The sequence below is a fragment of the Adiantum capillus-veneris genome, chromosome 17 (genome assembly GCF_014529385.1).
Source record: "Adiantum capillus-veneris isolate H3 chromosome 17, ASM1452938v2, whole genome shotgun sequence".
NCBI classification, from domain to species: domain Eukaryota; kingdom Viridiplantae; phylum Streptophyta; class Polypodiopsida; order Polypodiales; family Pteridaceae; genus Adiantum; species Adiantum capillus-veneris.
The window spans coordinates 77,424,854-77,443,879 of NC_140947.1; positions in this window are offsets into that span (position 1 = coordinate 77,424,854).

The window sequence follows — 19,026 nt, forward strand, 5'->3', positions numbered from 1 at the left end:
CCGTTCCTCAATGAGTATTTCATTACAGTAAGGTTTCTTTCCCAAGAAAAGAAAGCCCTCCAAGATAAAATAGAGTCCTTACCTGCATCCATCCAAACAAGACAACAATTCAGCTAGCCTTGGATGTGTTTTACAGGTATCAATGGACCATAGCATTTGTTATCCATGTCCATCTTATAGGATTTAATTACTTTAGACAGGCTAGGTTATTTATTAGAACTTGTATGTTTAGCATTCTTTTCTTATTACTTCAGAAAATGAGTGGTACATTCCACTTTCTAATCTGAGTGGTGAAGTCCACCAAGAATCCAAACATTTCAAGATCCATAGCTCGATATCTATGCTTAAGCCCAAAAATAGCAACCATATACTTACCTTCAGAATTAGCAATCCCATGGTATCATTGGTATCCCTTTAGACAAAGAGAGGTCATGTCCGACCTTTTCTGTATAAGATGCCTAATCATTTAATTTCTATTTTTTGGACAACCAACGGTATCAGCTGAAAACACTAGTATAGCTAGTTAGCATAGTAGCAAGACTCCCTCTTTTTAATATGGAATCCCATTTTACGAGCCATAGCTTGGAAGCTATGCCAAAGGCGAAAATACCATCCATATACTTGCCTTCATAATCCCAAGATATCCACAAGTCATTAGCAACCCTTAAAGAATGGTAGTGTCCGGCCCTTGACTGAGTAAGATACCTTACTTGTCCATCAACCAGAGGTACTAGATGAAGTAAATAACACCCCAACCAGTTTCTTTTATATGAAATTTCAAGTGCCAAAACTGGACTTAAGCCCAGCAGCTTATCAAGCAAAGCTAACACAAATTTTTTAACAAATAACTTCCAATCCTGCAAATCATGCAACATATCATATTGCTTTAGCAAAGAGAGTAAATTAACATCTTGCAGTGGCTAAGAATGCGCACAAGCGCCAGTATTACAGCCAGTAGCGCACAACTTACAGAGCCATAAACAACCAGTAGCTACAAACCTGCAACGGCTTGAAATAGAGCCAGTACAACAACCAATAGAAAGAAACAATCTGCGCACGTGTTCGATAGCAACTCAGCCCCATTTTATGCATAAGAGGTCTTAAGGCACATGCTAAACATGCCCCGGCACAGTATTTCAATTCAAGACCAATTAACAGTGTTTATACCAACAAGCTCCCAATTGAAGCCAAACATGCCAAAACCCATAACCAGGTACCTTACTACAAAACCCATAACCAGGTACCTTTCTACAAAACGCAGGTAAGGTCCTAAAGTGGCAAAAAAGGTCAATATAGCAATTTGTATAGCTAACACCATTCCCACAGGTGTTCTCCCCATTGGTATAGTCAACAAAATAGGCCAAAAAAAAGAATTGCTCTTTATGCACAGGCATTCCCAAGGCCCACAACAATGCCCAGGTGTATCAGTTACAGTTATGCAGCGGCTTTTTACAGAGTCGACCCCTACATTACTTGTAGGTACTCCCTTCAAAAAGACCATTACTTTGCTTCAAATGCTAAGCCATATGGCTCAAAAAGTTTGTGTCTCTATGTCTAAGACAAATACACAGTATATAACTCAGACGACAACCTTCTTCACTTACCATGCAAGGTACTGCAACAACACTTAAACAAAAACCAAAGCTTTGTAATAAGGTACCTGTGTTACTTGAGCTGCAAGCTCCATTTTAGCAGGTTTAGACAGTAGCGAAAAAAAGAGCAGAAAAAAAGACCTACTCCAGGGCTAAGTGAGGGCCAGAGTATGCCCTCACCTCAGTATATATAGGATGTCATGCACGCTCCCAGCACCAGCAGGTTGAATGCAATCGTCCGCCCTCAATTGCGCAAGCCTGTAGGCTCCATTGCCTAGGGAAGGTGATAGAGAGTGGACAGGGGCCGCCTATCCCATGTAATGATTTCACTTCACACTTCGGTTTAAGCAGGGGCCAAGTACCCTTATGAGGCAATTTCTAATGGTATGGCAAAAAAGGGGTACCTTTATTATGCAACCATGGGGGGGGGGGGGGGGGGGGGGGGGGGGGGGGGGGGGGGGGTGTTTTGTTTTTTTTGGGGAGTCTTTCTTTAAAAAAACCACTTATGACCAGTATACTAGTGTGTGTGTGTGTGTGTGTGTGTGTGTGTGTGTGTGTGTGTGTGTGTGTGTGTGTGTGTGTGTGTGTGTGTGTGTGTCGGCAAGTGTGTGTGTGGGAATGAGAGTGAATGAGAGATTATTTTTTTTACATAGCTGGCTCGCCGGCTACACAGAGAAAGAGAGAGGGAGAGAGAGCGTGAGTAAGCAAGGGTGAGAGGGGGAGGGGGAGGGGGAGGGGGAGGGAGAGGGAGTGTGTGTGTGTGTGTGTGTGTGTGTGTGTGTGTGTGTGTGTGTGTGTGTGTGTGTGTGTGTGTGTGTGTGTGTGTGTGTGTGTGTGTGTGTGTGTGTGTGTGTATGTGTGTATAGAGAGAGAGAGAGAGGCTTTTGCTACTGCTTATGACTCAGGAAAGAGGAGAGAGAGAGAGAGAGAGAGAGAGAGAGAGAGAGAGAGAGTCTCAACGAGGGGAGGGAGACAGTGAGCGGGAGATGGGGAGAGAGGGAGGGAGAGTGTGAGTGTGTGTGTGTGGGGGGGGGGGGGGGGGCTGGGTGGGTGTGTGTGTGGTGGTTGTTGAGAGAGAGAGAGAGAGAGAGAGAGAGAGAGAGAGAGAGAGAGAGAGAGAGAGAGAGAGATTCTGCTTATTCGGGCCTGGCTGCCGACACCGAGACGGAGAGAGAGAGAGAGAGAGAGAGAGAGAGAGAGAGAGAGAGAGAGAGAGAGAGAGAGAGAGAGAGAGATTTCTTTGCACCCTATGGGCTTGGTCACACAGAGAACGAGAGAGAGAGAGAGAGAGAGAGAGAGAGAGAGAGAGAGAGAGAGAGAGAGAGAGAGAGAGAGAGAGAGAGAGATTTCTTTGCACCCTATGGGCTTGGTCACACAGAGAGCGAGAGAGAGAGAGAGAGAGAGAGAGAGAGAGAGAGAGAGAGAGAGAGAGAGAGAGAGTATGGCAAGAGAGAGAGAGATATGAGCGAGAGGGGAGAGAGGGAGGGAGAGGGTGAGGGTGAGGGTGGGTGGTGTGTGTGTGTGTGTGTGTGTGTGTGTGTGTGTGTGAATAATGAGAGAGAGAGAGAGAGATAGAGAGTTGTCCCATGCATGGTGGCCCCCTGTGAGTTAATGAACGAGAGAGAGAGAGAGAGAGAGAGAGAGAGAGAGAGAGAGAGAGAGAGAGAGAGAGAGAGGGTTTTCGGTTGCATGTGATAATGAAGGAGGGAGAGGAGGATAATGGAGGAGGGGGGGGGGGGGGTGATGCCAAGGGAGGGGCGGCCCATTGTGGGCGCATGAGCATGGAAGGGGTGGTGGCGGTTGCATATGCAGCTTAAAAAATGTTTTTTTTTTCGTTGCTTATTATTAAGCTCCCCCCTGAGTGGGGTTGGTTCTCGCAGCCAGGTTCCAAAAGCCGGCCATCATTAGCCCTCCCCTTCTGGCTAGAGGCATTCATGTCTCTAGCTCTGCTTCTGATTCCCTAGCAGCGGAGTTGAGGGTTCTCCCTCTTTTGTAATATCTAGCATGAACTCTAGATCAAACCTTAAGAAGTACCTTTTTAGCCTCCATACATTGACTCAAGTCTTGTGAAACCGACCATTTGCTTCCATTAATTTGTAGCTACCATTGGCGTATCGCTTTTTGATGATGAATGGCCCTTCTCATTTGGGCTGAAACTTCTTATCCTTCCTAGTGTCAAATCTCTTGTCGTGTCTCAACACTAACATGCCTTTCTTTAGGCCTTTTTCCTTAAGCCCTTGATTGAATGTGAATCGGCGTAGTTCTGCTTGTGTTGCATAATGGTTGATCGCATCTTCCCTACCTAGCTTGGCCTCCTTTTCACATACCAGATGAAAAGGGGTGAAACCTAGTGATGTTCAATGGGTAGCTTGGCCTCCTTTTCACATACCAGATGAAAAGGGGTGAAACCTAGTGATGTTCGGAATGTCGTGCGGTAGGCCCAAAGAGCGGCCATGAGATGCTTATCCCAATCACTTGTGTGGTTATTCACCTGCTTTGTGATGATCGTATAGATCATGTCGTTTACCTTTTCCACTAGACCATTGCACTATGGATAGTATGGAGTGGAGTGTCGGCATGTGATGCCTAACTTTTTCATCAATTCTCCCACTAAGTCGCCTCTGAAACCTAGCCCTCTATCAAATATTATCTCCAGAGGTGTGCCAAAGCGGCAACAAATGTGCTCAAATATGAACTTCACCACTTCTTAGGTTGTAATGCGTGTGGTGGCTGCTGCTTCCTCCCATCGGGTCATGTAGTCTACACCAACTAGAATGTACAATTTACATGGTTAATCCCTTGGTAAAGGACCAATTGCATCTATTCCCCACTTCTCAAATGGGCCATATGAGATGATAGGAGTCTGTGGCTCATAGGTTAGTGTTTGATCACTGGATACTTGACAAGCTCTGCATGTATTACACCAATGATGCACATCCCTATTCAAACTAGGCCAAGAGAATCCTCCCTGTAGAATCCTCCTAGTGGTAATATCTAGGGCAAAGTGACCACCGTAAAACATCATGGCAACTTGAGATTACCTCCATGATTTCACTGGAGATTGGCACTCGCCTGAGGATTTGGTCTTTGCCCTTGCAGTACAAGGTGTTGTTGACAAGGCGGTATCTTGTTGCCTTTCAAACAAGCCATTATTTTTTGCCCTTGGTATACCCTTCAGGACATTCTCTTGTATCTAAGAAGCTGATTATATCAGGCATAGCATCACTACCCTGAAAGAGGGTCAGCTTCAGTTTGATTGCTACTACTGGAACATCTTGTATTCTTTCCTTGGCTAGAGCATCTGCTTCTTGATTTTTTGCCCTAGGGACCTGAAATAACTGCACTGCTTCAAACTTTCTTAAAAGATCCTTAACTTGGCATAATTGGCCAAGCAAAACCTGATTTTTACACATCCAAGTGCCACTTATCTGCTTTATCAAGAGCATGGCATCGCCAAACACATTTAGGCATTGAACCCCTTGCAAAACACATTGTTCTAATCCAAGAATTAGGGCCATGTACTCTGCTTTGTTGTTGGAGTGGGAGTGTAGCAACTGCCCAACACATAAGACCTTCTCCTTTTTCTCAAAATGTTGATGCCAGCTGTCTGCAGCCTGGTCCATTGTTCTTTTGTAAGCTCCATCAAAGAAAAGAGAATGAGCTTTTTCTAGCTTAGGAATTTCTACCATTGGTGTCACTTCTTTACCTTCTGTGTTGACCTTTAGCTTCTTCTCATAGTGACGATGGGTAAGAATACTTGCTAGACTAACCCTGGTGGAGTTCTCCACTTGCATAGTGTAATTGAACTCTTGTAATCTAACAAGCCACTTAGAGATTCTAGATGAGACATCCATGTGTTGCATCACATATGGAAAAACCTCTTCCATTGTCAAAATTACAAAGGGTCTAGGCAATAGATAAGAGAGGAACTTTGTAGTGGCAAACATCAATGCAAGCACCATGTGCTCTACCGTGGTGAATCCTTTTTCTGATAGGGTCATGACACGACTATAGAAGTAGATAGGACGCATGAAAGAGGTTTGGAGGTCCTTGTGCATTAGTACGGCTCCAAGTGTATCACTCCTACACTGGGGTTAACATAAAATGGTTCGTCCTATCTAGGGGGTGCAATGGTGGGAAGTGTGGCGAGAATCTATTTCACTTTGCTAAAATTTTGCTCATTTTCTTCACTCCATAGGAAGACATCTCTATGGGTGACTTGTTGTAAAGGAAGAACCACTTGAGAGAGCAAGTGGATGAACCTGCTCAGATACCTTATCTTTTGAAGGAAAGAGACCAATCGCTTAGCTGTTGTGGGTGATGACAAAGATACTAAAGCTTGAACCTTGCTTGGGTTAGCCTCAATTCCTTTGGCTGAAATTACATGGCCGAGAAGAGTGACCTTGCTTTCACCAATGTGACACTTATCTACGTTAAGCTAGCCACCCAAGGTTTACAGCCTAGCCAGGCCATCATAGACCTTGCTCAAATGGAGGGAGCAATGAAAACTCGTATTGACTTATCAAAGTATGGCTGGAAGACAAAAGTTACATAGCATTGGAATGTGGTCGGAGCATTGGTGAGGCCAAAAGGCATCACCCTGTAAGCAAAACTTCCCCTTGGTGTTATGAAAGTTGTCTTTTTTTGGTCTTCTTCTGCAATGCTAATCTGGAAGTAGCCTGAGTAGCCATCACATACTGTGTAGCGCTCATGACCTGCTAGAATCTCGTCTTGGAATGGGAGGGAAAAATGATCCCTTTTTGTTGCTACGTTGAGGGGTTTGTAGTCTACACAAACCCTCCACTTATCGTTCTTCTTTGGTATGACTACTACTGGAGAGAACCACTATGAGTCTTCGACGGGGTAAATGAAACCTGCCTGTAGCAAATTCCTTACCTCTTTGAGCAATGCCTCTTGTTGAATTACCCCAAGCCTTCAGAGCTTTTGCACTACAGGCTTGCTTCCTTCCTTGAGTCTTATACGGTGTTGCACCACTGTGATGCCTGTGATCTTGTCATAACCATCAATGAGCAGTGTGGTGAATTTACCTAGCATAGAGATGTATTCTTCTCTCTCTTCACTAGCTAACTCACTGGAGAGCATCCGATGTAACTTATTTGTATCCACCAAGGATCGCGTACATGATGGTCCCTCTTGGTTCTTTGGTGGTGTTTCAGATTGTGTCAATCTCTTTGGATCTCTGAGGATGACTCCCATCGCTTCGATGACACTGTCGCTCTCTTCAGTTGTTGTTGTCATCTCTTCTCTCGAGGTGGTCGAAGAGTCACTGGTGAACTCATCTTCTGATGCTTCCAAGATCATGTTGCGTTGCCTCGCAGTCTTCATGTCATAAAACATGGACTTTCCTTTAGCATCCTTCATCTGGATCATTCCGGTACTCCAGTTTTACTTAGCCTCCATAGCCATGAGCCGTGGTCTTCCAAGAATGATAGGGTAGCCCTCCTCTTTGTGTGGCATGACAAAAATATCTACCTCCACTTCTGTGTTGAATGTTTTCACTTTGACTGCATTCACAATGCCTATGCACTTCACTTTGATGTTATTTTCCATTTTAGCTCAGCAAGGTGCCGGCCTACTTACTTCTAGGCCTAGATGGTGCTTCATTTTCTCACTCATGGTGCATATTTGTGTGCCACCATCATCTATGTAGACGTTTGAGATATGTTGCCCCTTGATGTGGGCATCCATGATAGGTATCTATATCCACATTCTCTACTTTCTTTGTTTGGGCCATAGCTTGCATGAGAGAGGAATTAGGAACCATATTTCTACCTTGTACATCAGCCAAAGACATATTTGTGCATACATTTTTCATGTCACATACATCCCAAATCATGGTGTTGAATTTCTCCTCTTTCAATGCATGGTCATAATCCACTTTGCTCATGTGCTCGTTCAAAGATTCAAGTCCAAAAGAGAGTGTTTACATTCCTTAACTTCCTCTTCAAGTTGCATCAAAAGTGTTGTTTGCGTCTCAAGTGTCCTCTTGAGATTCTAATTCTCAATAGCAAGAACCCTTAGCATGCCATTCTCCATTGCAAGTGCCCGTAAGTTTTCACCTTCTTGTTTATAGTCTCTTACAAGACCACCAAGTATGCCATAATCATGGTTTCCAATGTCGTTGGCTGAGTGGTTGTGTTGCTCTCTCCACAGTTATAAGATTTTGTATCATTTTTCAACACTTAGAAGATTTTGTATCATTTTCCAAAATGGTTGTGGATCTTGTTGAAGAAGAACCCTTGCGAGTGACGAAAGACATTGTACGTGAAATAAAAGATGAGAGTCAACTTCCTCGAACCTATTCACTTCAGAGATATTGTTGCAAAAAACCTTCCATAACTTCTTCTTTTTTTGTTTTTATATCAGTGCATAGAGGTCATCGTGCTCTTCAGTTGAGGCTATAGATCACCCAAATTCGAGTTCAAATCAAGAAGTCGTGATTAAAAGAGTAAATTGTTGTATACTAGGTCAAAAGCGACTGAGAGAGAGAGAGAGAGAGAGAGAGAGAGAGAGAGAGAGAGAGAGAGAGAGAGAGAGAGAGAAGTCTATTAAAAGAGGAAGGGAAAAGAAATAGAGAGACATATAGAGGTAGAGAGAGAGAGAGAGAGAGAGAGAGAGAGAGAGAGAGAGATAGAGAGAGATGTTAACGGTATGGCATCTCAAGTGAACTGCCCAATGTGATCCCCTCATTAATTTTTGCTTTTGTGTATTTATTTTACTTATTTGTCAAAGTCTCAATAGGGAAATTTACTTATATGTGTATATATGCAACCCATTTCCCCCATTGTCCACTATTAATTCATTGCCAAGGTTGGTTGGTTCAGCAGCCTCTCTCTCTCTCTCTCTCTCTCTCTCTCTCTCTCTCTCTCATATTGTCCCCATTGCTCTACACTCCCACATTGTTGACTTTGACATGGTATCAGAGCTTTGAGATTATTTCTTGCAAGGGAGAGAACCAACATCGTTGAAGAAGAGGAGATGATGAAGAGGCTAAGTGCACCGACAGTTTTAGTGGTGTTTTGTTATGTAGCGTTCTTGGCTTCTTTGGCCACACTTTGAAAGGTGATGCAAAGAGGCCCCCAAAAATAGCGTTTTGCAATGGCGTCCTTGTGACTAGAGTTTTGGGCCTTTAGCATCGTTCTAAATTGCAGGCAAAGGGGCAGTGGCGACGATGACATTCGAAGTTGTTGGCAGCGATAGCAAGGTGGCCCATTGGAGCAATTTGAAACGCTAGGCACAAGGAGCACCACGGGAAGCCTGTCCAAAATTGTTCTGAGATGCCGGCTACAAGATGTAGCTCCACCATTGATGGTCTACTGAGATGCTAGGACTGTGGAACAGTTTGCTGGCTTCAACATCAATGGGAGTTCCAAAAAGGTAAGAGGTGGTATCGTCATCAAGGACAACAATTTTAAACCCCACCATAGTGATTCTTGGGGGTTTCTTTGGAGTTATATTCTAGCAGTGTTTAGAGATGCTTTGGCAAGCCCTTGGAGATGGCACATCCCACAAATGTATTTTGAACGTCTATGGCGGTGGCAATGGGCAATGCAATGGTTTGAAATGCCTATGCCAGTAGCTTTAAACAAATAAAGGCAAAGGATTATAGGTCCAACTCTCCACAAGGGCATTACCTTGGCATCAGTGTGGTAAAAGTGAATCAAGACCAATCATCCTCTATGAAAAGTGGACCAAGCTGTACTCAGTTAGTGGCCTATGCTCAACCGCAATTCTCAAGAAAGTCCAGATTTTGTTGGCTCGGATTGTGAAGTCAAAAAATGGATGAGCTCGCTAGAGGACTGAGGCAAGAGCAAGCTTAACAAGTACATCAGACCAATACTCAGTTATAGCTGCCTCGCTACCCACAAGGTTTTACAAGCACTGTTATAAATGTGATACAAAGCTCTATTTGGCTTGCAAGTATGAAGCAAAAGACAAAAGTAGGAACTCACAAAGGCAAAGGAAAGCTGGACAGAGATGACGGTTATAAAGATTTTATATAGGAGATCGACATGGCACACGTGGCAATGACCACAATGGCCACAACCCCAGATTTCTAGTCATGAGGCCATTGCCACCACTAGCTTTAGCCAGAGAGAGAGAGAGAGAGAGAGAGAGAGAGAGAGAGAGAGAGAGAGAGAGAGAGAGAGAGAGAGAGAGAGAGAGAGAGAGAGAGAGGGGGGGGGGGGGGGGGGGGAGAAGGGAGAAGAGATAGATACAGAAAGAATGGAGAGAGAGAGAGAGAGAGAGAGAGAGAGAGAGAGAGAGAGAGAGAGAGAGAGGGAGGGAGGGAGAAGGGAGAAGAGATAGATAGAGAGAGAGGGGGGGGAGATAGATAGATAGACAAAAAGATTGTCTTATCATCCTTGGAGGTCAAATATGACCTATGGGACCAAAGTTACATGTGATGTAGTATGTGTGTGGGTGATGAGTGATTTTCGATGCTCCAAAATTGTGGCAATGAGAGTCGCAATGGAGAGTCCACACTTTGGCTGGGAGAGGAAAGTGTGTAGGTCTAAGTCATGGCTAAAATTGTAAGGGAAGCAAGTTCGAATTGACCATCCTTCTCCATAAATTGTTACGTGAAATCATATCAAAGGCTTTCTTAAAGTCCGAAAAGCAACAATATGCCTTTCAACTGACTTTCCTCTATGAGAATACAAAGAGTGACAAGATTATCAATGGTGCTATGGCGTTGACAAAAGCCTGCTTGTCCTTTTTCACACTTTCCATTCTCTTTAACCTAATCACTCAACTTTATCTCCATTATGCGACCAAACATCTTCAACATAAGAGACCCAATCATTATAGTCCAATAGTTATTGACGTTCTTTACACCCCTTCGTTTATGCAAAGTCCTGACCCAATGAGTACTCCAATCACAAGGCATACCATGTTGAAGTTCAAAGCTAAACATATTACACATCCACTCATGTGTAAAATCTCCCATCCATTTAATCATTTCCGGCTTGATACCTTGAAGATCCCCCACTTTGTGAGTGGCCAACTTCTCAAGCCCACCACACACATCCTCAATAGGAAAAACATAGGGCATATACGGGAGTGAACCATAAAATGGTATCTTTTCAACATATGGTTGCTCATAAAGTTTCCTACAATGTGTGTGCATATCCACATGACTCAAGTTACCAAAGCTCTCAACCGGCTTGCTCCTCAAGTTTCTCGATAATCTTCCACATGCACGTGCCTTTTTTCTTGGACTAGAAAAAATCAATGCTTGACTTCCCATCTTCTTCTCTTCTTTTGAATCAACGCCTCCAATGTATGCAAATGACTTTGATAGTTGTCTTTTTCCATAGTTGCATCAAGCTTTATCGAGGACTTTTGAGCATCTTGATATTCTTTATCAAACGACATTTTGTGTGATCTATCTTTGTTGATACCATGGACATGCTTTATGGCAAACCATTCTTTGACACAAGAAGAAATAACTTTCTTGTTCCAATGGTGCATCATATTGAAGCTTAGTCATCCATAACTTTTCCTCAACCATTGCAATATACATTGGTGCCCGGTTGAAATCCATACGAAGTGATATATAACAATGGCTGAAAATAAAGTTGGTTCCTTCATGGATGACATGCTCAACTTTTACATGCATGATGTTGAGATGGACAAGTCTCCATATGCAGTCTTAATTGAGAGCTCACCATGCTCAAGAGAAGAATGGATGAAACATATGTTTCTTATTTTGATATTGGGAATAAAAGTTATTTTGGATGCACTCACATGTATGATTATTTTACATACATATGTTATATTGCCTTTTCATCCAGGTGAAAAAAACATTTATGTATTTATGCTACTACTGAGCAAGAATGCTCTAGTAGACTGGGGGTTCGGCAAACTATGTTATGCACATTTTAAACACCCCGTCTTTTGTAAATTTGTACATATCGATATGAAAAAGTGTGTCAAAAGGATGTGTAGGATCTCTTTTTGTGGACTTTTTAGCTTGCTTTAGCAAGCACATGTACATGCAGTGCAAGTCTTCAGTGTAGCACTAGCTATTGAGTTATTGTAAGTGCTCGTAGGTGAGTTTTTTGAGCCACGGCTTGTATTTAACTTAAATTCATGTAAAAACATGAAAAATTTAAGAAAGATATCATAAATTTTCAAGTCTTGGGTCGTTGTGCCTTCTCCATGCTTTTTGATGCAGTTTTTTGCCATCGACTAGCCTTCCCACGTGTACTCGCTTCGACAGCTTGCCGTTTGTCCCAATTTTGCGCATAGAGGTGCATAGATTTGAAATGTTTGGCCTTCAAAAAAAATTGTTGCAAAAAATGCAAAGAATTTTTGAGGCTTGGAAGCATCCCTTTTGAATTTGTGATTTGGGAGATATAATCTATTTCCCACAAACTACATGATATGGAAACCCACAGGCAGTTTGGTGTGAGGTAAGTTGTGGAAGCTCGCTTGTTTGGTGGTGGAGGAAGCTCTTTTTCTCAAGTGCATTGGTTGGTGTGTGCTATAATTACCATGTCAAGGCAAGTGCTTTCTAGTTTCCATGGTGGTCTTTTGGGTGGGCGTGTGCTTGTAAATTCCCTAGTAATCCCTTTCCTTTGAGTTGTGGTTTGTGATATCTCAATTGATATGGTTTATGGTGCATGTCTTGGGCACTATTGGAAGCTATATAGGTGTCCCTTGCTCCTGTTTTTCCAAGAACATCTACTTGTACACTTATGGCCTAGTAGAAGAAGTGCCATGCATACCATGCTTTGAAAAGATGTTGTGTTTGCACTTTCACTGGTTGTGTCATAACACTATTGAATAAGATTGAGGTAAGGTTAATTGCTACCTTGGAATTCATGGTTCAAGTCAATAGCATACTAAAAAACTTTTCTGACACATAAATGGGGTTATTCTTCAAATTGATTGCTCCAATGTCGATACTAGAATTCGTTCAACCCCATCTTTGCGTTTTCTTCCTAGCATGAGGGGTTTCCTTCAAGAAATTGCTAATGATGTCTATTTTGCAAGGTTGGGATTTTTTATCAAAAGGAAATCTAAAGACATGTGAAAGCGTTTCAACAGTCACTTGAAGATTACTTTCATTGTTGATCATTGTGCCTATATCAAAGTTGAAGGTATCAATAACATGACATAGATGAACTAACAATCAAAGCTCATGTTGTATTTCTTGTTGAAACTTGAGAGCATGATACACATGGGTTGGAGGATTACAATATACATTCATTGATGTGGTCAAAGAATCTCAAGCAACAAAATGGGCAAGGAGGGGAAGCATGTACGGTTAAAAAGGATTGGAGGATTTTGTATCAATTGTGAAAGATGACAAGCACAACGATATGTATGGCTGAAAATCATGACACTTAAAAGAGCACTTATTTTTGTAGCCGATTTCTACATTCCTCATCATGACTCCCCCTATTATGCTTGCATGGATAGAGATTAGTCAATTTTTTATTTGGAAGAGGACAACCCTTTTTTTAAAGGCAAAGGTGATGTTATTGTCTTTGTGGATATGAATGCTCACACAAAAAGATTGCAACATGATACTCAGCAATTTGGTATGCCATACATTTCAAGGGAGTTGGAGGAAGTTCACTTGTGTGATCGTACTTCAATGGATGAGAAAGAGTTGTGTCACTATCAAAAGTTACTTCTACACATGTGCAACAGCATGGGTATGCTCATTGCCAATTGCATATCTTTGTGGAGTGGCAATGATGGATATAGATGTAGAAAACACAATGGGGATCGTGTGATTGACTATATGCTACTCTCCAAAGCCACCATGCATCACATAAAGAGTATTACACTTGACCAATGGACCCCAGAATCAGACCATTGGACCTTTGTATTGACCTTGCATGTGGAGAAACAACTAAGCATGGTAATCTTAGTGAAAGAAAAGAGACTCACACTTCATTCAATTCTCAACTATGCCATGATTGATTGGTAAGCCATCTCTCATATATATCTTAGGCTCCTTAACAAGAGAATCAACGAAGGTAGCATCAACCATATTCACTTCAGGCATAACAAGAGAAATATATCATTGTTCATATCCTTTAAAACCTTAACATTCTCTTTATCAATTAAGCCACATCTACCCACATCATCATACACCTAATGAAGTTCCTCATTGATAGGCTCCTCACCAACAAGACAAGTAGTATACTCATTTTCTTCATCACCCTTTGTCATACATTCACCCATAGCATATGCTTGATAACCTTCATCATATGCATCACCCTCTTTTCCATTGTTATCTTTCTTGACCTCCATGTCATCCTTGACTACTTCATTTACAAGAGAAGAACTCACAACAAGCACATTTGTAACACAAGCATACTCATCTTCATTAGAACATACATTAGAAGCATTGGCCATGTAACTTGGATATTCAACATGCTCATGATCTTGTATTTGAGACTAATTCATGATCATGGCAACCTTCTTGGCTACATCCATCTTATTAGCATCATCATCTTTAAAATGACGGATGACATCAAATTGCTTAAACAACAAAGATGGCATACATTAAGTATTCTTCTTGATCTTATTATGCATATGAATTTCTTGTTTTGCATGCTCAATAGAATGATAACAATGGAAGTCTTCATTGCATACCTTGCCCATATTTATATCTAAAGCATGAGATACATTTTCCTTCACATCTTCTTGCAATCCAAGCTATCTCGCTTTCTCCAGCTTCCATTCCTTATGCTTTGCAGCCTTCACTGCATCATCAAAAGTCTTTGGCCTTTTAAGATCACATTTCAACCTCAGATTATCCCTCAAACCTTGCATAAAAATGTTCAAGTCAAGCATAAGAGGAGGAATCTCATTGCCCAAAGCAGCACACCATCTCTTCCACAAATCATTGAATTTCAAGCTCAGATTATCCCTCATACCTTGCATAAAAATGTTCAATTCAAGCATAAGAGGAGGAATCTCATTGCCCAAAGCAGCACACCATCTCTTCCACAAATCATTGAACTGCTTCACAAAGGCATCTGCACTCTGATCATCATCTTGTACATGCCCTTTAATGGAGTGGCATACGTCCTCTTGGTCCTCTACCTTTTTAAATCTCTCAAGAAATCCTTCTTGACCTTATGATAAGTCATTATCTGTGGAGGTTGAGATGATTTCAACCAAGACTCATACTCATCATACCATGTCCTTGCATCCTCTTTTAAGCAAAAGAACAAAATCTTAAACATAAACATTGGATCTTCCATATTTGTAAGAAAACAAGAGAATGTAATCTTCTCAATGAAGTCATTAGCATATTGATCTGCATGAACCTAGTTGGAAACTCTGCCATCAAAGCTATCAATTGAAGAAGATCCTCTGTGGGGCCACCAAATCATTGTTTGAAAAACAAGAGCACCAGGCACCTCTATTAGCAATATCTCCCAATAGCGCTCAAGATATAAGAGCATCACCACAAACCATATCAAACAAGATCTCACAAACCACAACTCAAAGAAACGCCCACCCAAAAGAAAACCATGGAAACTAGGAAGCATCTGTCCTGCATGGAATTATAGCACACACCAATTAATGCACTTGAAGAAAAGAGTTTCCCCTTCACCAATTGATTCTTCAAAATCATACTTTTAAAGTGTATACACACCACCAAACAAGTGAGCTTCCACAACTTACCCTTCATCAAATTGCCTGTGGGCTTCATATCATGTACCCTCAAGAAAATAGATTGTATTTCCCAAAACAAAAATTCAAAAGGCGTGCCTTCATGCCTCAAAAATTCTCTGCATTTTCTTCAATAAAATTTATAAAGAGCACAAATTTCACATCTATGCACCACTATATGCAAAATTGGCGCAAACACGGCAAGCTGTCCTGAAGTGACTACCCGTAGGAAAGGCTAGTCGAGGGCAAGAAACTACATCAAAAATCACGGAGGAGGCACAATAACCCAAGACGTGTAAATTTCTTATATTTTTTTGAACTTTTTTTATGTTTTTACATGAGTTTAAGTTATATAAAATCTGTGGCTTAAAGATTTCACCTACGGGCACTTACAGTAAGTCGACTACCCGCACTACACTAGCAACTTGCATTGCATGTACATGTGCTTTCTAAACAATCTAAAAGGTACACAGAAACAAATTCACACACCCTTTTGACACACTTTGTCGTATTTACAAAAAATGGGGTGTTCAAAATGCGCACATTATAGTTTTCCAAACGCCCTTTCTACTAGAGCATTCATGCTCAGCAATAGCATAAATACTTAAACATCTTTTCCACGTAGATGAAAAGGCCATATAACATACATACGTAAAATAAGCATACATTGAACGCATCCAAAATAGCTTTTATTCCCAATATCAAAGTAAGAAACTTTTGTTTCATCCATTCTTCACTTGAGCATGGTGAGCTCTCAACTAAGACTACATATGGAGGCTTGTCCATCTCAACATCATAAATATAAAAATTGAGTATCTCATCCAAGAAGAAATTAACTGTATTTTCATCCATTGCGATATCCTCATACATATCCACTTTGGTGACTGTGAAACTTCATTAAGCATTCATCCAATTCAACTATGCCATGCTTGATTGGTAAGCCATCTTCCACACATATCTTAGGCTCCTTAACAAGAGAATCAAGGAAGGTAGCATCAACCATATTCACATGAGGCATAACAAGAGCATCTCTATCATTGTTCATATCCTTTAAAACCTTAACATTCTCTTTATCAATTAAGGCACAGCTACCCACATCATCATACACATAATGAAGTTCCTCCCAAAAGAGATGTGGAAAGGATAGAGGCTTGAACATCTAAACTAGCAACCAAATGTAGAAACTGACAAAAGAGTTTTAGCATTAGCTCGTTGCATGGAGCAAGAAAAATGTCAGTACATCCACTGTTTAGAAAACCACAAAGGTAGTATCTAGAAAAGACTCAAAAATGTCACCACACAAACAAATCGTGTTGCCAAGCACCAAACCAGTGATTGCAATTGAATTGCAAAAGAGTCTTGATCTGGCCACTACCTTTGAACAACACATTGTTGTCACATCTTCTATTGTTGAAAAGTCAGTGGATTAGATTTAGGCTCTATAAAAGAACAAATTGGTGGACACTATGGTAATGGACACGTCTCAAAAACTACAAGTACCCAATAAAGTGCGAGCGCTCACCTACCAGACTGACAAAACAAACACAAAGACCATCATTGATGGCTGTGTCGCCACAATCTAGATGCGATGGAATACTAAAGAGAATGCCATAGGTCAAATGATAGAAGCCCAGAGTTATATCAAACGGTCTCACATTAACCGTCTAGAGGCTAAGCTAGAATGGGAGATTATGAAGTTTGAAGAGCAAAGGAAAAATCTTCTTCGCATAAAAGACATTCTAATTAATTTTGAATAGATAGGAACAAGACCAGAAGACCATCAAGATGCTTCAAAAATAACTTGAGGAACTGAAGACACAAGATCTGGAAGAAAAGACCTCATTATACACTAGCACATTGGCCAATCAGCCCTGATAGAGTATTTAACTCATCATGTGTATATAGAGGTCGAAGATGATGATGAGGAGCAAGATCAAGACAAAGGGAGTGGGTTGGGGACTTTTGATAAAAAGGATGATGAAACACTTTTAGTTTAAGCCCAGACAGTTTAAGAAACAATGCTAAAGAAAGCACTAGATAAACGGAAGCAGTAGGAGCCTTATTTAGGCACTTTTACATAGTCCAGTTTGGTAGTTACCAGCAATAGTTATTGTAGTTATTGTAACAGTGTAAAATCATACAGAACCTAGTACGTGTACCTACAAATAGGACCTTCTACTCTCATTTTCAAGGTCTTTTTGCATTGCTAGTTTCTTAATCGAGTCTTTGGTTGTTGTTACTCCACTAGGAAATCTTGAGTCATTGTACTGTCAAGTTGTTGTTCCTTTTGTCATCCAACTATGTTGTAATCAACACACTTGGTGCCAGTTGTAGTTTGCTTCTATATCAGCTCCAATACTTTGCGTCCAATATCTGACATTGTGCTTTTAGTTCTATTCACATCTGATTTCCTATGCTTGTTTGAAGTTTCAATCTAATTCTCTATCTAAATTAACATCTAACTGTGAATCTCCAACATGGAATAGTTGTCAAGAGTAACTAGATCAATCCACTCGGCATAACTAAGACAACTATACCTAGATACATAACACGACATCATGAGGTTGATCAAGGAGCCACCATGCAAAAATAATCCACCACTTACCAGAGTAGAGCCATAGAAGGAGGTAGCCTTCTAGCTCCATCACCTTGGGAAGAGACTCCTTAACATTTTATCTTGGCATATTTTTGTAGGAGCCTTATTACATTTTTGCTATATCCCTAAATCCTTAAAATGTGTGTATTTCAACATTTTTATGTTGGTGTGTATGTAATCCGTGTATCTTTGTATTGTCAAAGTGCACATGTAAGAAGTTATTTGATTTATGCTATGTTTCACATTTCTTTGTGTGGTGTTTGTTCTATTTAGTCAGTGAACAATGTAATGTTTCATTATTGCAGACAATCAATGTAATATGCCAATATATACTTGACTAAAAAATATTGAATCCTAGATGTTAAGCCCTAGTCTTATTATCAACTGGTCGTTTCCATCCTTCACCTCCTATCTTGTATAGGAATATCAAGCGGCATTAGCTTGTAAATTCCAAATGAGGTGCATGCTTTTGATATTGTGCTATTTTTTTTAGTATTGTGAGATATTTCTTATAGTATAAGCTATAAATTCACCACACTTGGTTGAAATAGTTATCAAATCAACCGGCCCTTCATTGAAATATCAATGCTCCTTTAGATAATGGTTTTATGCATCTTTGGAGTCTTTGATTAGTAGGAAGGTCTTTGAGAACCTCATGGACTCTCTACTTTCATTGACCTAATCATAATGAATTTTAGATAGTGATCAACACAAGGTCGACACATTTAAGTAGAAACTTGAAGTCAAAACTTTAGAAGCTGGTACACTATTTCTAGCTTGCAAGCTCACCAGGAGTGCTCAAGATGTAGCCATTGTTACAGATTCCACTGTTATCCTTGAAGATAGTTGTGCATGAGCTTCCTCTAATGCACCCTTGGCCCATTATTTCTTATGCTCATTTGTGTAATTATCCCTACTTATTGTGTGCCAACTTCAATGCCTCTTCAAGTTATGGTAATTTCCCATTCTCATACTCAAAATATTCTATTAGATGGAAAGGTCTTTGAGAGCATCATAAAAGCTCCATTTCCAATTGGATGCATTCAATCTCTTAAGGCTTGATGCATCCAATCTCTAGCTTCTTCAAGATGGCAAGCAACCTCTTTATTCAACTTTTGGAGATTTAGGGTCGATAAATTAGGGTTTCATGTAGTGTTAATGACATAGCTC